At 42.9% G+C, this 19009-nt stretch overlaps 1 protein-coding gene across 4 annotated transcripts in view; it reads right to left on the reverse strand.

The window, feature by feature from the left end:
* Positions 1-19009, reverse strand: part of LOC145534859 (uncharacterized) — a 305098-nt gene that overhangs the window by 206063 nt on the left and 80026 nt on the right. The window contains exons 4-5 of one of the 4 annotated variants that reach the window (XM_081563163.1): positions 17554-17627; positions 9389-9503 (exon numbers count right to left, since the gene is read on the reverse strand). The exons of 2 other annotated variants lie outside the window; for them this stretch is intronic. The gene's annotated coding sequence lies outside the window, so the exon portion shown is untranslated. The remainder of the gene's footprint in view (positions 1-9388; positions 9504-17553; positions 17628-19009) is intronic. One more of the 4 variants, XM_081563161.1, reaches the window with a different exon arrangement.

The following is a 19009-nucleotide window of genomic DNA, read 5'->3' on the forward strand; positions in this document are numbered from 1 at the left end:
AATTAAATAATCAGAAATAAACATGTAACTACAAACAGAAATTCAGTAAAGAACGGATACAGCATATTGTGACATCATTTACAAGGAGATTTGACCTAATCTAGGAAGGCTCCCCGGTGCAAGTGGCATTTGAAATGAGATCGGAAGGTTATGTTGGAATTAATTGGGTGAAAGAGGAGGAGAAAGGGCTCTGCGGCATGAGGAAACATGAGAAAATCCAGAGAGATCAAGAGAAAGAAAGAGTGAGACTTAACTTGCCCAACATTAAGAACTATTAAGAGAGAGAGAAACTGAATTCATATCTAGTGTTTGTTACACCTGAGTTCACACTATTAGCCCCACATTACAAGGCCTTCAACTCTGAAGGTGTATTTCTTAGGCATTCTTTGAGAACTAAAATAGTAGTCAGCCCAAAACTGAGATCTTAGGGAACACCGAAAGTACAAACTGTTGGTGTTCTGCAGGTATTTGAAAAATATCTTTCCATTAGAGCTGCATCATTCTTCCCTTTAATTTTCACAAAATCAACTATAAGCCTCAGCACTAAAATAAAGTGAAGGGTTTGTCACTCAGTTGTGTCCAACTTTTTGTGACCCCATGGACTGAGTCCATTAGGCTCCTCTGTCCATGGGATTCTCCAGGCAAGAATACTGGAGTGGGTAGCCATTTCCTTCTCCAGAGGATCTTCCCAACCCAAGGATCAAACCTGGGTTTCTTGCATTGCAGGCAGATTCTTTACCATCTGAGCCACCAGCAAAGCCCCGCCACTAAAATAAAAACATAGGACAAATATATATTTAGCAGTAAACACACTTGCAGCCAGCATTCCCCACTATGAATCTACATCCAAGGAAAGTTTGTCCATAGGATAAGTCCATTTGAATCAGCTCGTCCAGGTAGCTTTCCTCCATGAGTTCTCGCATGAGAACCAGGGCTCTGGAGTTTCCACTGACACTGCCACCTCTTCCCTAATCATGAGCCTCGTTTCCTGAACACGCATGCTCTTCCCACCTCCACGCCCAACTGCAGAGTCGATGTTCTCTATCTGGACTGCCCACTCCCATCCTTTAGCCCAGCAGATTCTTTGATCTTCTGCTCTGAAGCCCTCTTCTCTGTGCTATCCATGCTGCGCCCTCATCAGGCTGCACAAAGTTTCTGGGTTTCACATTTTTCCCCATGATACCTTGAGTTTCTCTGGTGGCTCAGTCAGTATAGAACCCGCCTGCCAATGCAAGAGACCTGGATTCGATCCCTGGGTCAGGAAGATCCGCTGGAGAAGAAAATGGCTACCCACTCCAGTATTCTTGACTGGGAAATCCCATGACAGAGGAAGCTGGTGGGTTACAGTCCATGGGGTCGCAAGAGTCGGACACGACTTTACAACTAAACCACCACCACCACACCTTGAGGATTATTTGAGGATGCTAACAGTGCTTTAGTGACAGATGTGTGTCTCCCTGATGCCCAGGAGATAGTTAAGTCTTCAATAAATTTTGGGGAATTGATGAATAAAAATGTATTTACATTGATAAACTGTTTTATCCAGGAGATTCACTGTCTTCACGTGGGCCAGAGAGAGAAGATTTGACAGCGCTAGGCACATTGACAATGAGCTTCCTTGTCCCAGCCAGGGGAGATCCCAGTCCTGCTCTGGTCAGAAGGCTCATGGTCCAAACTCCAGACTCTGATCAAAGCTGAGAGGACATACCCACCAATGTGCGCCTCACATTTGGGACCAGGCACACCAAGACCCTGTCCCCTCCCCATCCTTGCAGCATGCAAAGGGCAAGAATTAGAAATGACAAAGACCTGCCTGGGACCCAGGGGTGGAAAAGCTGTAGTTTGTAATAAGAATGGACATTTTGTGATGAACTTTACAGCCAGGGATTGAACCCACATCTCCTGCATTGGCAGGCAGATTCTTTACCACTACACCACCTGGGAAGCCTGCTACAAATGTATCTACGGGCAAAATGAAACCAAGTGGAAAAAACTGAATTTCTTTTAGGGATTGCTACCTTATAAGAGACAAGGGGAAGAAATTCTTAAGTGTGCCTAGAGGCAAGCTAACAAGAAGAGAGGAGGAAAGGAGGTGAGATCGTGGAGCTGAGAATCAGATGGTGGAAGCCTGCTCCCCTAGGAAGTGACCCCTCCTAGAGCCTCCCCAAATCCTCAAAGCCTTGCCTCCCCCTATCAAAAGAGACAGGAAAGGGGGAATGAAGGAGGGGGAAAGCCAGAAAGAAGAAAGAGTAAAGGAGAAAGGAGAGAGGGAGGGGTGGAAGGAGAGAGGGAGGGCAAGAGGACAAGCTTGCTCCATGGGAGTTTCCTCTAGAAATTGATGAAGACACTGAATCTGCCTCCAGGGTTTTCCTAGATCCAGCAGGAGCAGCTGGTATCAACACGGGGGCCCAGAGGTGGAAAGCACAAAAAAGACAGCTGTGGGACTTGTGGGGACTTAAAATGAGGGTTCTAGACTCTCAAGACCTAAAGGGGTAGGGTTTCAATCCAACTTTAGAAAGATCTCAAAGGTACAGGGTTTCCCAGCAGAACTGGGGTCTCACTGACATGTCACCCTAAGAAAGCCTCGAGGAGAGTCACAGTGTTGGAGGCAGATAATTATCGGTAGATAATTGTCTGTTAAAACTTGTTCCCTAAATAACTCGTTTCCAGTGTCTAATGAAAATTTCCTTTAGTAATATTAGAAAGCTTTAGATGTACAACAACCCCCATGCACACATGCAGGAATGCATGCATATACATTCCTTCTCTAAAAGCAAGAAGTGCTGGCAACAAACCACATATATATTGGTATTATGACAAACTTGATACACATATATTCTGGAAGGACTAGATTGAGATGGTGGGAAACTTTAAAAGGAAAGAAAAAAATAAATAAACCTGATGTAGGGTAATTGCTCTTCTGGTAATCTCTTGGAACTTATATTCTGAATTTTTTTCACTTTTTGACTGTTTTGGGAAGATGCTCCCCAGAGGCCAGGTGTTAAGGATCAAAGTGTGATGAACTGACAGACAAAATGATGTTGATGGCAAGAAGCAACAATAGTTATCAGAAGAAATAACTGTGATGGTGCAATAATCCTGGAGGTGTCATCAGAGCAAAAGTGTCACCATGGCAACTGTGAAAAAGGCATGGGGGGGGAGAGGGGACGTAGAAAATTTCTTAGAATGGAATGCTGTGTTCCAGCAACTTCTGAGAGTGAGTTCATATATTGCATCCTAAAGAAGATTCCAATAAATAGTGATCTTTTGTGATTATACACAGCAGAGTTAAGGCCAAAATGGCTTGCTGAGATCAGAAACGTGTGAGGTGATGAGTTGATACTTGCCCTCAGGTTGTGCCTCAGAGAAACAGCTGCACAACATCTTTTCAGAGAGAATTCAGACCAGCTGCACAATAAGCAATACACACCACAAAATGAAAATGTTCCAGGCATGGTATTTCTTTTCCATCTTCACAGCTGTCCAGATAGTTCAGGTTTAATAGCGACATGCACTGCTCTTTGAGGCACAAGAGAGAAACTTTCCAAGTCCCAGGACTGAAATGTGAACAGATATAAAACTCTCTCCAGCTATTTCCAAGAACATAAAGGAAATGTTGGTGCAGAAAGAGGTCAGAAAATCCATCTGGACTGCTTTTGAGCTTGGCAATTCTGTCTTCCAGGGATTTTTTTGTTTTGTTTTGTTTAAAAACATTCATCACAATGTTGTCCAATTATTTACAAAATCATTCTTTGTGTTAAGCCACACCCCAGCAAATATGTGCAAAGGAAATTGCTCTCATTTCTTGGGATGGCCAGCCTGTCCAAATGTGGGCTGTGAGAGAGCTTCAGAAAGCAAGTCCATGGAGAAACTGGACCAGAGAAGCTGTGCCAGCCTCTGCCAAACATGGAGCCTATTTATAAGGGGACCAAAGGAAAGCTCACTGGGCATGGGGGTCTGGCCAAGCACGGTTCACCATTAGCACCCAGCAACAGACATTTGCTATGACCAGGGTGGGTGCCAGTTATTGTGTAAGCAAGAACAGTCTTCTTTCAGTTGAGTTTACACTTCATATTATTCTAGAATGTTCTCCATTATCCATTCCCTCTCCTATCTGTGAGACAATAGCTACTAATTTATCTTCCTTGTCCTTATGCTAAATAAATACATGGTGATGATATGTCATTTGTTTGGCAGCATGCAAGACGATCTTCATATATGATCAGGAAAAGTATCCGCCTTTTCATTTTGCTCTCCTTCCCAAGAACTGAAGAAGTTAGATGGAACATTATGTGCTTTCATTTGTTTAACTTGAATAATACTGAGTAAATCTTATGATACTCGGGAAAGCCCCAGAACGCCTCCTAGTTAAGATCACTATTTTTAAAACTAGATAGAACTGAAAGTCCCAGCTTCACCATTTACCAGCTGTGTGATCATTATCTTTCTAAACCTCATCTTCCTCTTTTGTAGAAAGGAGATGATCAAATCACTAAAGATACATGAAAGGTTCATGGAAATGTACATGTGCCTTGTTTCGGCCATAACAAGTCCTCAATATGTTTTATTAGAGGTGATAAATGGACATCTAGTGACTTTTCCTACTTTTAAGTCACAGTAAGACAATGTGTTCACTCTGATGGAAAGAATGGTAAGGCTACTTCATTATATAGTTTTTGAGCTGAAGATGCCTTTTCTAATCAAGAGGAAGTGCATCCATCACAGTGGTACCAGCTCCAGAGGGCTTGCAGATGAAGGTAATGGGTCCTGCATCTGTGATGCCAACCCGGCATGGAGGGGAACAGTCTTCTATTCGTCCCACTTAATCCCTAGTTAACTCCCCAAAGTCACCACCACTTAAAGAATCCCTCCAACCGCAAGGAAAAGCCCTCTAAGAACAAGAAGCACTCTTACTGCTGCAGCCCAGGGCATCTGACAACAAAGAACACCCATCACCCCAATTTGAGAACATTCTAGAATCACCAATCTGACTCCAGTTTGCTTCTGAAGTCTCACAAAATGGCCACTTCCTCTGGCCTTGCTGGTGCTCCTTTAGAAATCTGTTCACACTGTCGGTCACAAGCCTCAGTCCTCTTACCCGCAATGATTCATTTCAGTTTTCACATTTGCAACTCCATCAAGTTGCAAAAGGAAGCCATGAAGCAGTGAAAAACATATTCTGTTATCAAAGTCTTACTCCTTGAGTCACTTTGATTTCACTAAAAGCAATCATTCAAAGGACACCTTGTAAGCTGGTATCCCAAACAAACAGGCTGGCACGAAGCAGGAGTGATTTGAATTCTAAGAGAGTTTCCCTTGAAATAAGCTTTGTAGGAAAGGTTGTGATGCCAAGGAAAGATAAAAGGGAGCAGGGTTGCAGATAGAGTTCAGAATGACTGAAAAATCAGATATAATCATCAGACGTTAAGAATTTAGCCAGATGAGCACAGAGCACCCTTTCAGTCCTCTTTCTGTCCTTAAGATTTCTGTATCATGTACAGTGAAGGCTGATGTCAAGGGATGAATAAGCGCAAGGGGCCCCGTGGGAAGGTTCAGAGGGCCCCCAGTCAAGGTGGCCCTTTCATTAGTCAGAACAGGTATAGTCTAGAGCTGGGAAATACTAGAGGCAATGAAAACACGTGTGACTGGATATTCTGTGACCGACTGCAGGCTTGCAGGCACCAACATTTTCTAGTCCACCCAGGGACGTATATGTCATCTCCACCTCTCAATTCAATCAGAGGCTTACAGTATTGATTTCCAACATTAAATTACACTCTGGCTTTCTTTTTTACTTTTATGGTTGCATATAGAGATTTCCCATTGTTTATAAGGCAGACGTCTTTTAGGAAAAAACTAAAAGGAGTTTGAGATACCCTGAACTCAGAAGTGTCACAGACTTCATTAATTTACACAGTTCTATTGCCTGAATAAAGACACACTGACTCCTGAAGGCAAGACCAGATTTTAAAGGATGCTATATCACAATTGTTTAAAGGTAAGAGGCGTGAGCTAAGAGCAGCCATTCTGCATGTTGATGAAATAAAAGAATATGAAAGAGTTGATCATGGACCTACAGGGACCTACATACTTAATGAAAGTGAAAGTTGCTCAGTTGTGTCTGCCTCTTTGCGACCCCATGGACTACACAGTCCATAAGATTCTCTAGGCCAGAATACTGAAGTGGATAGCCTTTCTCTTCTCCAGGGGATCTTCCCAACCCAGGGATCGAACCCAGGTGTCCCGCATTGCAGGTGGATTCTTTACCAGCTGAGCCACAAGGGAAGCCCACATATTTAATGGAAATGATTTTAAAAAACCCTCTCTTCACCAGCCTGCATCCCATCAAGAAAGACTAACTGAGGCACTCATTGCCCTTGGTAAAATGTACTGTTTGGTGCCCATGGAATATCAAATTCTCACAACTAGTGGACTCATCAGTGTACCCATAGAAGGCTGTCTGGACCCCTGCATTGGATGCTTAGCAAGAGGCTGTTCCTAAATCCAGGGTTGCCACTTGTACTTGTTACTGTAACTATGTGATTTAACTGAAGATTCTTGAAAGGAATTAATATGAACACAAAGAACAAAATACCTCGTTCAACAAAATCACATCAAGTGTGTTGGAAAGAAACAGTAAAACCACGGCATTTGTATTAAATGTGAGCAAGACAACTGTAAAAGATTGAGGGGAGTTATCATAAAAATCATGAAGAATCCTGACATCAGATTGTCTTGTGAGTTTCTGTAATTTCTCCCTTCACTTAAGAAACTGAAGCTAGGGTCTTCCCTGATGGTCCAGTAGTTAAGAATCTGCCTGCCAATCCAGTGGACATGGTTCCAATCCCTGGTCTGGGAACTAAGATCCCACGTGCCTCGGAGCAACTAAGCCCATGAGCCACAAATACCGAAGCCCGTGTGCTCTGGAGACCATGCTCTGCAACAAGAGAAGCCACTGCAAGGAGAAGCCCCGCTTGCGGCAACTAGAGAGTAGCCCTGCTCACTGCAATTAGATAAAGCCGTGCACAGCAACAAAAACCCAGTGCAGCCAGAAATAGAAATAATAAACAAAGAAATAGACACAGATAAGAAAAAAAAGAAAGGGTGTTGTAGGCCTGCAAGGAGAAAAAAAATTATTTAAAAAAAAGAGTAGAAACTGAAGCTGAAAGTTGTAAATGATGCTGTGTGGGTATCACTAGTCCACAAGCTCCAAGGAAGAACATTCATCAGCAGGTCCCGACTCAAGGACAAGGTCATGACCTACTTCACAAGGTTGGTGAATTAGTGTACAATTATGAGTTTCGAGTTTAAATAATGCCTATAAGATTTGTATAAGCTATTTTTCTTATGATCCCCTACTTTAATTGGCTTTTTTTTTTGATTAAGCGACCAACTAAAGGTTTGATTTTGGTCAAAGAAGAGGAATATTATGATATTACACATGAAAATGGTATTTGGGGGGGTTATATTGAGGCAATCTATACTTGCTTTTATTGTCAGGGGCATCCTCACTTTGAAACATACAAAAATACTGTGTATACTCTTGCCAGTGATCTTGCCAAGAGGTTAACACTAGCATCTGTTTCCAGCTCAAATGGCATACAATTCCCTCCTCTGCTAAGAGTTACATTTCCATGCCTCTCACAAAAGATACAATAAAATAAGATGGAGTATGGTCTTTTAATCTTGGAGTCGTAAAAAAGTGTTGAGGGATGGGAGTTCAAACCACCCCCAGATGAGCCATCACAAGTTGAAAAGTGATAGAACATATGGTTTTCCATGTGTGAAGCTTCCTCGTGCTGAACAAGAAAAGCAAACCACAGACAGAATCAGGAACACTGACTCTTGCTTTGGTTTAATCTATTACATCTTAGATGCCGAGAAACAAAACATGGAGACATGCTTCCCTCTCTATCTTCATTCGGAGACGCTGCGACTATTTCTACGTGGAAGATCAGAGACTGGCAGCTTACGGTTCTGAGGTTGACTGGCTGTCACAATGAAAAATGCTCCCACTGCAAGTTGACTTCCAAGTAGCCAGTCCTAATGGGCCACCTTCAATGACGAAACAACTGAAACAAACCTTGTTCTGTTGTAGTGAAGCTGACTGGAGCGTGTCAGCTATGTATGATCTGCTCAGTTACTCATCAAAGAGAACGTTGATATCTTTGTTATAACATCGGCTGCCTATGTCACGCATATATTCTATGACACATCAGAAAAACATATGTTAAGTAACTGGTCATTTTATAACTTTTTCCCAATAAATGGAGTAAGCTTCCATTATGATACGCTTAGGAACAGCCAGGTTAAACCACATCCTCTGTAAACATCTGCGAAGTGTGAATTCTGTAATATAACCTTACTTTTCCTTGCTTCCATCTCAGGCTTCATCCTCTCTTTTCATACTGATATCCCTCTGGTTCTATCTAATCAGCAATGATTCCTGCATCCATTTTTAACTTTGTGGTCTTGCTAAAACTACTCTCCTTTTAGATTCTAAGAAAGATCCACCCTGAAGGATGAGCCACCTTAAAACCACACCACTAAGAGGCTGAAACCACACCACTAAGAGGCTCATTTCTGGGATCCCCACAGCTTGCTCCCATCAGACACAATCATCGCTGTCTTAGCAGAGTTGTAAGAGGAACTATTGTTGCTGTTAAACCACTATGTCATGTCCACCTCTTTGCAACCGCATGGACTGCAGGGCACCAGGCTTCCCTGTCTTTCAATGGCTCCCCTAGTTTGCTCAAACTCATGTCCATTGACTCGGTGATGCCATCCAGTCATCTCATCCTCTGTTGCCCCCTTCTCCTGCCCTCAATCTTTCCCAGCATCAAGGTCTTTTCCAATGAGTTGGCTCTTCACATCAGGTGGCCAAAGCATTAGCACTTTAGCTTCAGCATCAGTCTGTCCGGTGAATATTCAGGGTTGATTTCCTTTACAATTGATTGGTTTGATGTCCTTGCTGTCCAAGGGACTCTCAAGCATCTTCTCCAGCACCACAATTCAAAAGCATCAATTCCTCAGCGTTCAGCCTTCTTTATGGTCCAATTCTCACATCCATACGTGACTACTGGAAAAACCATTTTGTCAGCAATGTGATGTCTTGGCTTATACTACAACTCGCTGCTATGTGAGTTCACTGATATGTGAAAATTCTTTGGTTTTTATTCTTGTTTGTATGTCTGTTTTTAATCTAGATTTTTTTGAAGTATAGTTGATCTATAATGCTGTGTTAATTTCTGCTGTACAGCAAAGTGACTCAGTTATACATACATAAACACTCTTTATATATATATATATATATTCTTTTCCATTATGGTTTATCACACAGGATATTGAATATAGTTCCCAGTGCTCTACAGTAGGAATTTGTTGTTACCTGACATGTGAAAATTCTTTGTAACATGGAAACTGTTGTTCAAATATCAATGGTGCTTTTCAGCCTGAGTAGTCACTCCTAGTCTACTACTTTCTCAGAGCAGTTACTGGCCACTCTAGAGAAAAAGAGAAAGAGAGAGAGAGAGAATCTGATAAGTTTCACAGAGGCAATAGAGAAACCTCAGCCACTTTCACCTTTAAAAAGATTATTATATAATATTGTACCCACATTAAGAGCAAAGGACTCATAACGGCATCCCAACAGAGTGGGCAGTCTTGGTCCAGCAGCATCACCTAGTGGCTTCTGGACAGGGCCTGTGTCCTCTCTCTTGAGAACGTGGGCTTCTGTGTCACTTTCTCCTTGATGGGTTTTAGATATGAGCAGCATGGACAGCGACCTTATTATTTAGGCCAAGGTCAAAAGTGACTTACTACCTGGACCACCTCCTTAAATGCAGATAGAAAGGCAGCTAGACTCTGACCTACTAAGAATCAATGGTACCACTCAGCCAACCCAAAGCCCGTAAACTCAGGGCACCTCAACTCATAAGACTGCATCTTGTGTTCTGTTGAAAGACACCACTTTTGATTTCCGTATAGCCAAGGAAAGAAGAAATAAAAACTTAAGTGTTGGGGTTGGGGGGCGGAACCTGCTATAACTTAGCATGTGTATGAAAAAGAACTTCAGGGAAAATTCAAACTAAGATTCTATTTCCCAGGTTAACTTCAAAGAACATCGTGATTGAGATGAGGTATAATGCCCCCTCCCATCTCCTTGTTACAGATAGATCTTCAGCTCTTTCTACTCTAACCGTGAGTTATTATCACCAGGAAACAGTCGGGTGTACTTGTGCACCAAAAAGTACAAAGGGCGTTATTTATTAGGTTAATCCGTGAAAACATCCAGCTTCATGACTTCCACATTTTTTTTCTGGGGAGGAAATAAGAAGAAAGACCGGACCTGATGAGCACACCAATCTTTCCACCTCTTCCATGTTCTCTAACCCCTGCTGAATCTGGTCTTTATTTTCAAGGTTTTCAATTCCTGCGTCTTTCCAGTGTGACTGTGACTCAATCCTTTATTACTCTTGCTCCATTGCTTCAGACCTACTTTCAAGATGCTGGTTTTCAGGAAGTCATTCATCCTTTATCCATCTCCCCATTCTCCTTCCAGTTTGTCATCTCATATGATTCCAGTTACCATTTGGCTTTTAATCCCCATTTGGGGCATTGTTGGGGGTTGGGGAGAGGGAGTCACATTACTGAGTAGATCGGATCGAGACACATCCCTGCCTTCTAATTCCACCTTGCCCGAGTCCACTGAGCAATCTGATCAGTCTCCACTGACCCCTAGTGAGTTTCCAGCTCTTTCCCGCCTTCCTCAGGCTCCCACCAATCCACCGCCAGATTGTTGTTATCGTTGTTCAGTCACTAAGTCGTGTCTGGCTCTTTGCAACTCCATGAACTACAGCAAACCAGGATTCCCTGTCCTTCACTATCTCCTGGAGTTTGCTCAAATTCGTGTCCATTGAGTCGATGAGACCACCCAATCATCTCATCCTCTGTCACCTTCTTCTCCTCCTGCCCTCAATCTTTCCCAGCATCAGGGTCTTTTCCAATGAGTCAGTCCTTCACATCAGGTGGCCAAACTATTTGAGCTTCAGCTCCAGCATCAGCCCTACCAATGAATATTTAGTGTTGATCTCCTTTAGGACTGATTGGTTTGATCTCTTTGCTGTCCAAGGAACTCTCAAATGTCTTCTCCAGCACCACAATTCAAAAACATTAGCTCTTCAGCAATCAGCCTTCTTTGCTTGCTGCTAAGTCACTGAGATGATAGGTGATCCCCATTTGAACTCCTTCAACTACCCTCCCTTAAGCCTCAAATTTCCTTCCTTTTCATAGTTTTCCTTTTTTATCCTCATTCAACCAGAAGTGTCCTCTAAGGCTAATTTATCTCCCCTCCCCCACAGGGTTTTATCCCCCTCCTTCCCTCCTGAGATTTACTCTATGGGTCATTGCCTCTGTTCACATCTTCTGTCTCTCCTTCACCGTGGGCATCTTCCTTCCTTGGTTTAAAAATACAACTTCTCCCTTGAACACTTTTTCCCCTCAAGATCAAGCCCATCCCGCCTCTCTTCTTTACCAAACTTCTGCAAACAGGAGGTGTAATTCATTGCCACCATCTCCTAAGTTCGCTTTAACTCCTCACCACTGACTATCAGGTGTTTCTGCCACTTTCCAATGACATTCAGACTCTCTAAGCCACCAATATCTTTCTAGCTATCAAATCCAGTGATTTTTCCTTGGGGCCTACCTCTTTCTATCTTTCCTCAGATTAAGCCTTGCTCACCATCCCCCTGCTGGAACCCCTTCCTACACTGGCTTCCAGAACCATCTCCCAACTTATTCTCCTTCTACGTTTCTAATCATCCCTGCCCACCATTCCTGCTTCTTTTACCTGGAGATTCTCCAAGTAACCATGTGTTCAGTACGTGAGAGACATCAGAGAACAATGCAAATAGAAATCTCTGTCCCCGTGAAGCTCACGTTCAAGGGGGAAACAGAAATGAACACAGACATTAAGCAAAGTATTCCATGTTAGAAGACAAGGAAGATATGATTACTGTCTTTATCTTAAGTGAGAAAGTAGAAGCCTAAAGAGAGTAAATAATCCGCACAAGTACACATGATCTGTATTGGGATTATTGCAACCTAAGGCTCTGATTCCCACACCCACATTCTTATCCACTGCGCTACACAAACCCCCAATGCCTTTGGGACAGGAACCCCAGGTGGAAAAGGATTCTGTGCAACAGACACTGACTGCTCCGCCAGGTTCTGCCTTCCCACCATGCTTGTTTCCTTTCTGATCCCGGCTACCACCCCGCTGAGCCCCTGCAGTCTGATGCTCTCCATATAAACTTCCAACCCAAGAAAGAAAACAGTCTAAAGGGGGTCTTCTTTTCCATCTCTCACCAAACAAAGATAGACTGGAATTTGAGAAATGCCGACACCTAAGAAAAAAGGTAGCTTACAAGTACAAAGAAAATATAAGAGGTGTTCAGTTCAGTTCAGTCGCTCAGTCGTGTCCGACTCTCTGCGACCCCATGAATTGCAGCACGCCAGGCCTCTCTGTCCGTCACCAACTCCCGGAGTCTACCCAAACCCATGTTCATCGAGTCGGTGATGCCATCCAACCATCTCATCCTCTGTCGTCCCCTTCTCCTCCCGCCCCCAATCCTACCCAGCATTAGGGTCTTTTCCAATGAGTCAACCCTTCACATGAGGTGCCCAAAGTATTGGAGTTTCAGCTTCAACATTAGACCTTCCAATGAACACCCAGGATTGATCTCTTTTAGGATGGATTGATTGGATCTCCTTGCAGTCATAAGAGGTGTAAATACAGCTAATCTTTAAAATTACAGGTTTCTGACATAGGCATAAATACCTAAGTGACTGACTCAACTTGGACTCCATCCCTCCCCCTGTTTTTTTGGAAAATGTCTGTATATAAGATCTCCAAGACTTCGTGTTCACCGTCCACATCTGGGCTGAGAGCCCCAGCAGAGGGCAGGTGGACACCCGTGGCACCTCCATGTGTGACTTTTACAGATGGAGACTATGAACTCCACCCTCCCGTCTGTTTCCACCCCTACATCCCTTCCCCATGGAACCAACAGTCTTGCTAAACCTACTGATTAGAAGTTCTCGATATAATGACAACTCAACTGCATGAGAATCCATAAAAGTCATTTTAGTTCAGCTAAAAAAACAACTGCTGACTTCTACTATATGCCAAGTTCTGAGCCTAGCACAGAATGAGCATTTACTCTGTATTGGTTGAATGGATGGGTGAATGAATGAGCAAATAAATGGAAACTTGGCCTCTGGCTGAGGCTGAGGTGAATGAGACATAACCTGGTCTTCAAGGAACAAGCATTGTTTTCCTGCTGAACATGTACACATACAAAATTCAACATACTCAAAAACAAATTCTTCATCATCTTATTAAAATAAATCTTGTCCCCTTTCCTTCCTTCCTCGAGGTTCTTCATTGCATTTAACCCTGAGTGTCATTAGTACCGCCTTATCCCTGGGCCCCCACAACTCCTGAGTCCACAGCCTCTTTGTCCTTCCCACCATCACTTTCCTAGGTCATGATCTCAGCAGTTTTCATCTGAAGGACTGCAGTAGCTCCCAGACAGGGTCCTCCAGCTTCAGTCTGTCATGCTCCCCAACTCCCACTCATACCACCCACTCTATCCTCAAAATTATCTTCCTAAAATCAGTACAACTGTATCAGCTCCTTTTTCCATAGATGTTGATTGGTTTCCCACCTTCTGATCTGGCAGTCAGAGCCATCCACAGCCAAGCCCAGCCTCCAGCTCCAATCTCCCTTAAGACAGCCCCTCCCATCCCACCTGACCGCTACATACCCACACGTGGTCTTGTTGGATTATTCTCTGCTTTGGAGCAGGCCCTGCTCTTTCCAGCCTGTGTGTGTGTGTGTGTGTGTGTGTGTGTGTGTGTGTGCGTGCGTGCGCGCGCGCAGGCTGTTCTCTCCTCCCTAGTCTGTGCCTGTTACATGTCTCCATCTCCTCCAAGGCCCGATATCCCTTCTTCCTCCAGATGCCTTTCAAGTTGGAAACATCCTCTTCCTCCTTTGTTCCTCTTAACAATATCCATTCATACTTTTGTTATAGTGCATTTCAGAGTCTTTCTCATGTTAGAATCACTCCTGTCTGTCTCCCCTGTGGGACGTTGAGATTGCCAACCCTGCCTAACTCATCTTTATAATCCCTGTAGTGCTCAGCTCAGTGATGGCTGATTGACTCAGGAAGTAAAAGGTTTTGTCTAGAACCGAAATGAGCATAGAATGGTGCTGTTGAGGCATGACTGAGGTTAAATCTGATTTTTTTAAAAAAGGAGAAAAGAAGCAGCTTTGCATGAAGAGAAGTTAGTCCCCCCAATTATAGATTGTGTCTCAATCTTATCAGTCCTCCAGCAAATACATTCTCTTCCAGGAAACCTCTGTAATTTCTCCACAAATGCAAAGCCATCTTCCCATGGGAGGCTGGTGAGAGAATTTTACTAACTCAAGCTTAATTCATCATCACTACTGTAAATAAAACTCAACGTACATGCCCTGCAGATGGTAGGTCAATAACATCAACTCACATGAAGGATGACCCTAGCAAAGGACAGACTAGGCTGGAAAAAAAAAATACGAAAACAAACCGACAACTTATCCAATGCCAGTTTCTGAACTGTGGCAGAATATGGCCTCTTGATAACTGGATATTGGAATGGGAGTAGAAAGAGGAGAATTGCAACCTCAAGGGGATGGAGACAAAGGGGAGGACCCACAACCACCGCTGATCCCTGGCCAGTGACTTCCCATGTTGTGCAACCTGACATTTGCTTCCTGGATGCTTTGACAGGTCTTCATGTCCTTCTGCCTTGACGTACAATTTCCCCATCCCATCCTTGATTACACACACTGATGGCTGGCCTGCTCCTTTCTTGAATAACTGCATGTATTAGTTTGCTTAAGCTGCCATAAGAAAGTGCCACAGACTGAATGGTTTAAACCACAGAAATGATTTGTAGTGCCTAGAGATGTTTTTAACCAAACAATCTGAAATGGACTAGCAACTTCCTCATTTCCTTCTGTGTGTAGCAGGATTCCTGAGCATGGACTTTGGTGGCTCCTGCCCCCAGTAGAGACATGGAAGAGGCATGGGGAGGAATTCCTTAGTACTGAAACAGAGAGGGAAGGAAGCTTCGCGGGATGAAATTAGTCCATCTGCCAGGAAGATCAAAGCTGTAGAAGGAGTTTCAGCACAGGAAATGGTCCATGTGTCAATAAGAGAGGAAGCAAAGGCACACAGATCCCCTGGAGGAGGGCATGGAACCCACTCCAATATTCCCACCAGGAGAATCCCGTGGACAGAGGAGCCTGGCAGGCTGCAGTCCTAGGGTCACACAGAGTCAGACATGACTGAAGTGACTACACACACAGGTGAGAGAAGGATCTAGAAAAGAAAGTCAGAGGCAGAACAAGAGAATATCTGAGAAAAGGTCTTTGTTTAAAGGTACACAAGGGTGTATGAGGATGCCTTAAGGATGTCTGAAAGCTGAAAGTCTGAAACCAAAGTGTCTGCAAGCTTGTTTCTCTTGGGGTCTCTTTCCTTGGCTAGAGACAGCTGTCTTCTTCCTTTATTTTTGCATAATCTTTCTTCTGTACTTGTATGTCCTAATCTCCTTTTCTTATTTAAAAAAAAAAAAAAAAAGCCCTTCATTTATGATTAAGATTCACCCCCAAAGGCCTGATTTTGATTTAATTATGTCTTTAAAGACCCTATCTCCACATATAGTCACGTTCTAAGGTGCTGGCAATGAGAACCTCAACATATGAAAACAGGAGGGGTGGGGAGACGCAATTCAGCCCCTGAGACTCCATGTGATGTCATGTCAACGTCTGATCTCTGACTCTGACTATTAATCATATCTCCGATGGGAATAAAGGAACTACTGGCCTTGGTTCCAAATCTCTGAATCTTCTACAGCTTATCAGTCTAGTGACGAAAAGGAACTAGAAAGAAGGAACCTGGAGAAAAGACTGCCACGAGCAGTATGTGTTTGCTGGATGTGTTCCCTCCATGTCAAACTCTCTATATAGCCAACCAACCATGAGCTGGCTGAGCCACAGAATATGTGAAGATCTGGAACTACTGGGCCTCCACTCTACAAAAGACATGTGACAAGAATGAACCATGGTCCCTACATGCTGGATGCCCTGGCATCGTGAATTCACAGTCATTGAACGTCTTGGGTCATTTCTGAGACTCTATACAGTTAAACTCAACCCTCAATGTACCTTCATCATTGAAGCTCCTACTGTAAGTGTCAGGTCCCTTTTGTCCCATATTTTCCATTTTCAATATTGTCCCACATTAATAAGTTACTGGGCAATTACTCTGTTTAAATGGCTTATTGAAAAAATATAACAGAATTCTCTGTGCTTAAGTGGCTTATTGAAAAAATAAAACAAAATTTTCCTTAACAAGAGTCCAGCTAACCAAAATCTCTACTAAACTTTTTGCACATGTTATTTTTTATAGCAAAAAATGAAAGACAATGAAACCTAGTAGATATTGGAGGTTTGGAAAAATAAACGTCTAGTAAATATCCCAGGGTCAATCCATATTTAGCCCAATTTCCTGAATTTCTCTATGTAAAATACTGTACAATGAGAATTCATACTCTCATAACCCTGAGGCACTGTAAAATTCTTAATCATCAAAAATGCAATTATGCTCACTATACTGTAATTACTAATGAAAGAAAGTGCATTTATACATTTCACAAAGACTTTCTACAGAGAGGAACTAGTAGGTTATGTGTTGAAGGGGGAGAGCTTTAATTAATTTCAATTAATCAGAAATTCATTTATCCAGAAAACCTAATTTCTTAAACATTTCATGAGCTTTATCTATGTGTGGTGAATTACTTGAGAAATGTTCAAGGCCATTTTCTAATTGATAGATGAACATCTTTCTGGAAATACAATTTAACAAATGGCTCCTCTCTAGATTCGCATATCAAGAGAGGTCATATGTAAATATACAAAGCTTTGAGATGTTTAGACATTTCAGGGCATCTAAATACCAATGAAACAGTAATAATTTTCCAATGTGATCTTAAGAAACCATGCCGTGTTTCTCTCTATCATAGGAATGTTTTCACTAGGTTGCATCATAACAATAGAGACAGACTTTTATGATGCAAGTGACCAAAAGCTCAACTCAGATTGATTTAACAAAGGAAATTTGGAGTTGAATCCACCTGCAGTGCAGGAGACCCAGGTTCAATTCCTGAGGCACTGTAAAATTGGGTTGGGAAGATCCCCTACAGGAGGACATGGCAACCCACTCCAGGATTCTTGCCTGGAGAATCCAATGGACAGAGGAGCCATCACATGCACTGAATCATTTAATCCTCACAACAACTGAAAAGTTGATCCTGTGATGAACTTTTTTTATATTATATTATTATATGAGGAAATTATATTATTTATGAGGAATTAAATGAGGAATTATTATATTATTATTATAATATTATAATTGAGGAAACCGAGGCAGAGAGAGCTTAGTAACTTACCTAAGATCCTTGAACTTGGGTCATATGGTTACAGGAAGAAGTCATGACTCAAGAAGCCAGGGCTTTATTCTTGCCTGCTGGTGAAAAGGGACACTTCTGAGTTTGATAATTGGTGCTGCCACTGAAATAAATCTTCTCCAATCCAGCCTCAGGGCATGTGCTCCAAGTTCCTAGAGTAAGAGGGATGTAAGATCCTGAAAGCCCAGGGTCAACCTTCTGGGAGCCCAGGAAAAGGATACAAGCGACGGATCCACAAAACACAACAGAAGCAGAGTGAAGTAAGTCAGAAAGGGAAAAACAAATATATTAATGTATATAGATGGAATCTAGAAAGATGGTACTGATGAACCTATTTGCAGGGCAGCAATGGAGACGCAACACCTTCTTGCCCAAGTGGGTCAGATGGTAAAGAACCCGCCTGCAGTGCAGGAGACCCAGGTTCAATCCCTGGGTTGGGAAGATCCCCCAGAGGAGGAAATGGCAACCCACTCCAGTATTCTTACCTGGACAAAGGAGAATCCCATGGACAAAGGAGCCTAGTGGGCTACAGTCCATGGGACTGCAAAGAGTCGGACGCGACCAACACTTTCACTTTCAATGGAGATGCAGACAGAAAACAGACTTATGGACACAGGGGAATGGGTGGAAGAAGGAGAGAGTGGGATGAATGGAGAGAGCAGCATATACACTACCATATGTAAAACAGATAGCCAGTGGGAATTCGCTGTATGACTCCGGGAACTCAAATCGGAGCTCTGTAACAATCTAGAGGTGTGGGAAGGGGCGGGAGGTGGGAGGGAGGGAACATACATGTGCCTATGACTGATACATGCTGATGTATGGCAGAAACCAATGCAATATTATACAGCAATTATCCTTCAATAAAAATAAATTAATTAATTTTTTAAAAAAACAGGAGCAGTAGGCTGATTATTGGCAGCAGAGAAGTCTCTTTCGGTGCTCTGTGATGACCTAGAGAGGTGAGATGGCAGGGGTATTGGGAGGGAGGTCCAAGAGAGAGGGGATATATGCATACATACAGCTGATTCACTTCGTTGTACAGCAGAAACTAACAGAACATTGTAAAGCAATTATATTCCAATTAAAAAAAAAAAGAAGTCTCTACTTTGAGTGAGACACTGGAGTAAAGAATGCCAGGTGAAGAGAAACCGTACAGGCCTCCAAGGAGAGGAGCCAGTGTGGCCAGAAACCTCCAGGAGTAAGGCAGGCAACTCAAAGACAATGATCTCCACCCTGATTATTATTAACTGCGCTCTACTCACTGGCTCTAACTTCTAGCCAGTGTGACGGGGGAAAGTAAAGGTTACACATTATAGAACATGATTAAAGGAAAAGTGTTCCATTAGCAGATGCTGAGACTCCTAGTAATTGCCATGATTTCTCCTTTTAACTATTCTTTTCTATTTTTGCCTAACGTCCGTAGACAGGCAGCGAT

The sequence above is a fragment of the Giraffa tippelskirchi genome, chromosome 14 (genome assembly GCF_054371585.1).
Source record: "Giraffa tippelskirchi isolate mGirTip1 chromosome 14, T2T-mGirTip1v1.2.pri, whole genome shotgun sequence".
Taxonomy (NCBI): Eukaryota; Metazoa; Chordata; class Mammalia; order Artiodactyla; family Giraffidae; genus Giraffa; species Giraffa tippelskirchi.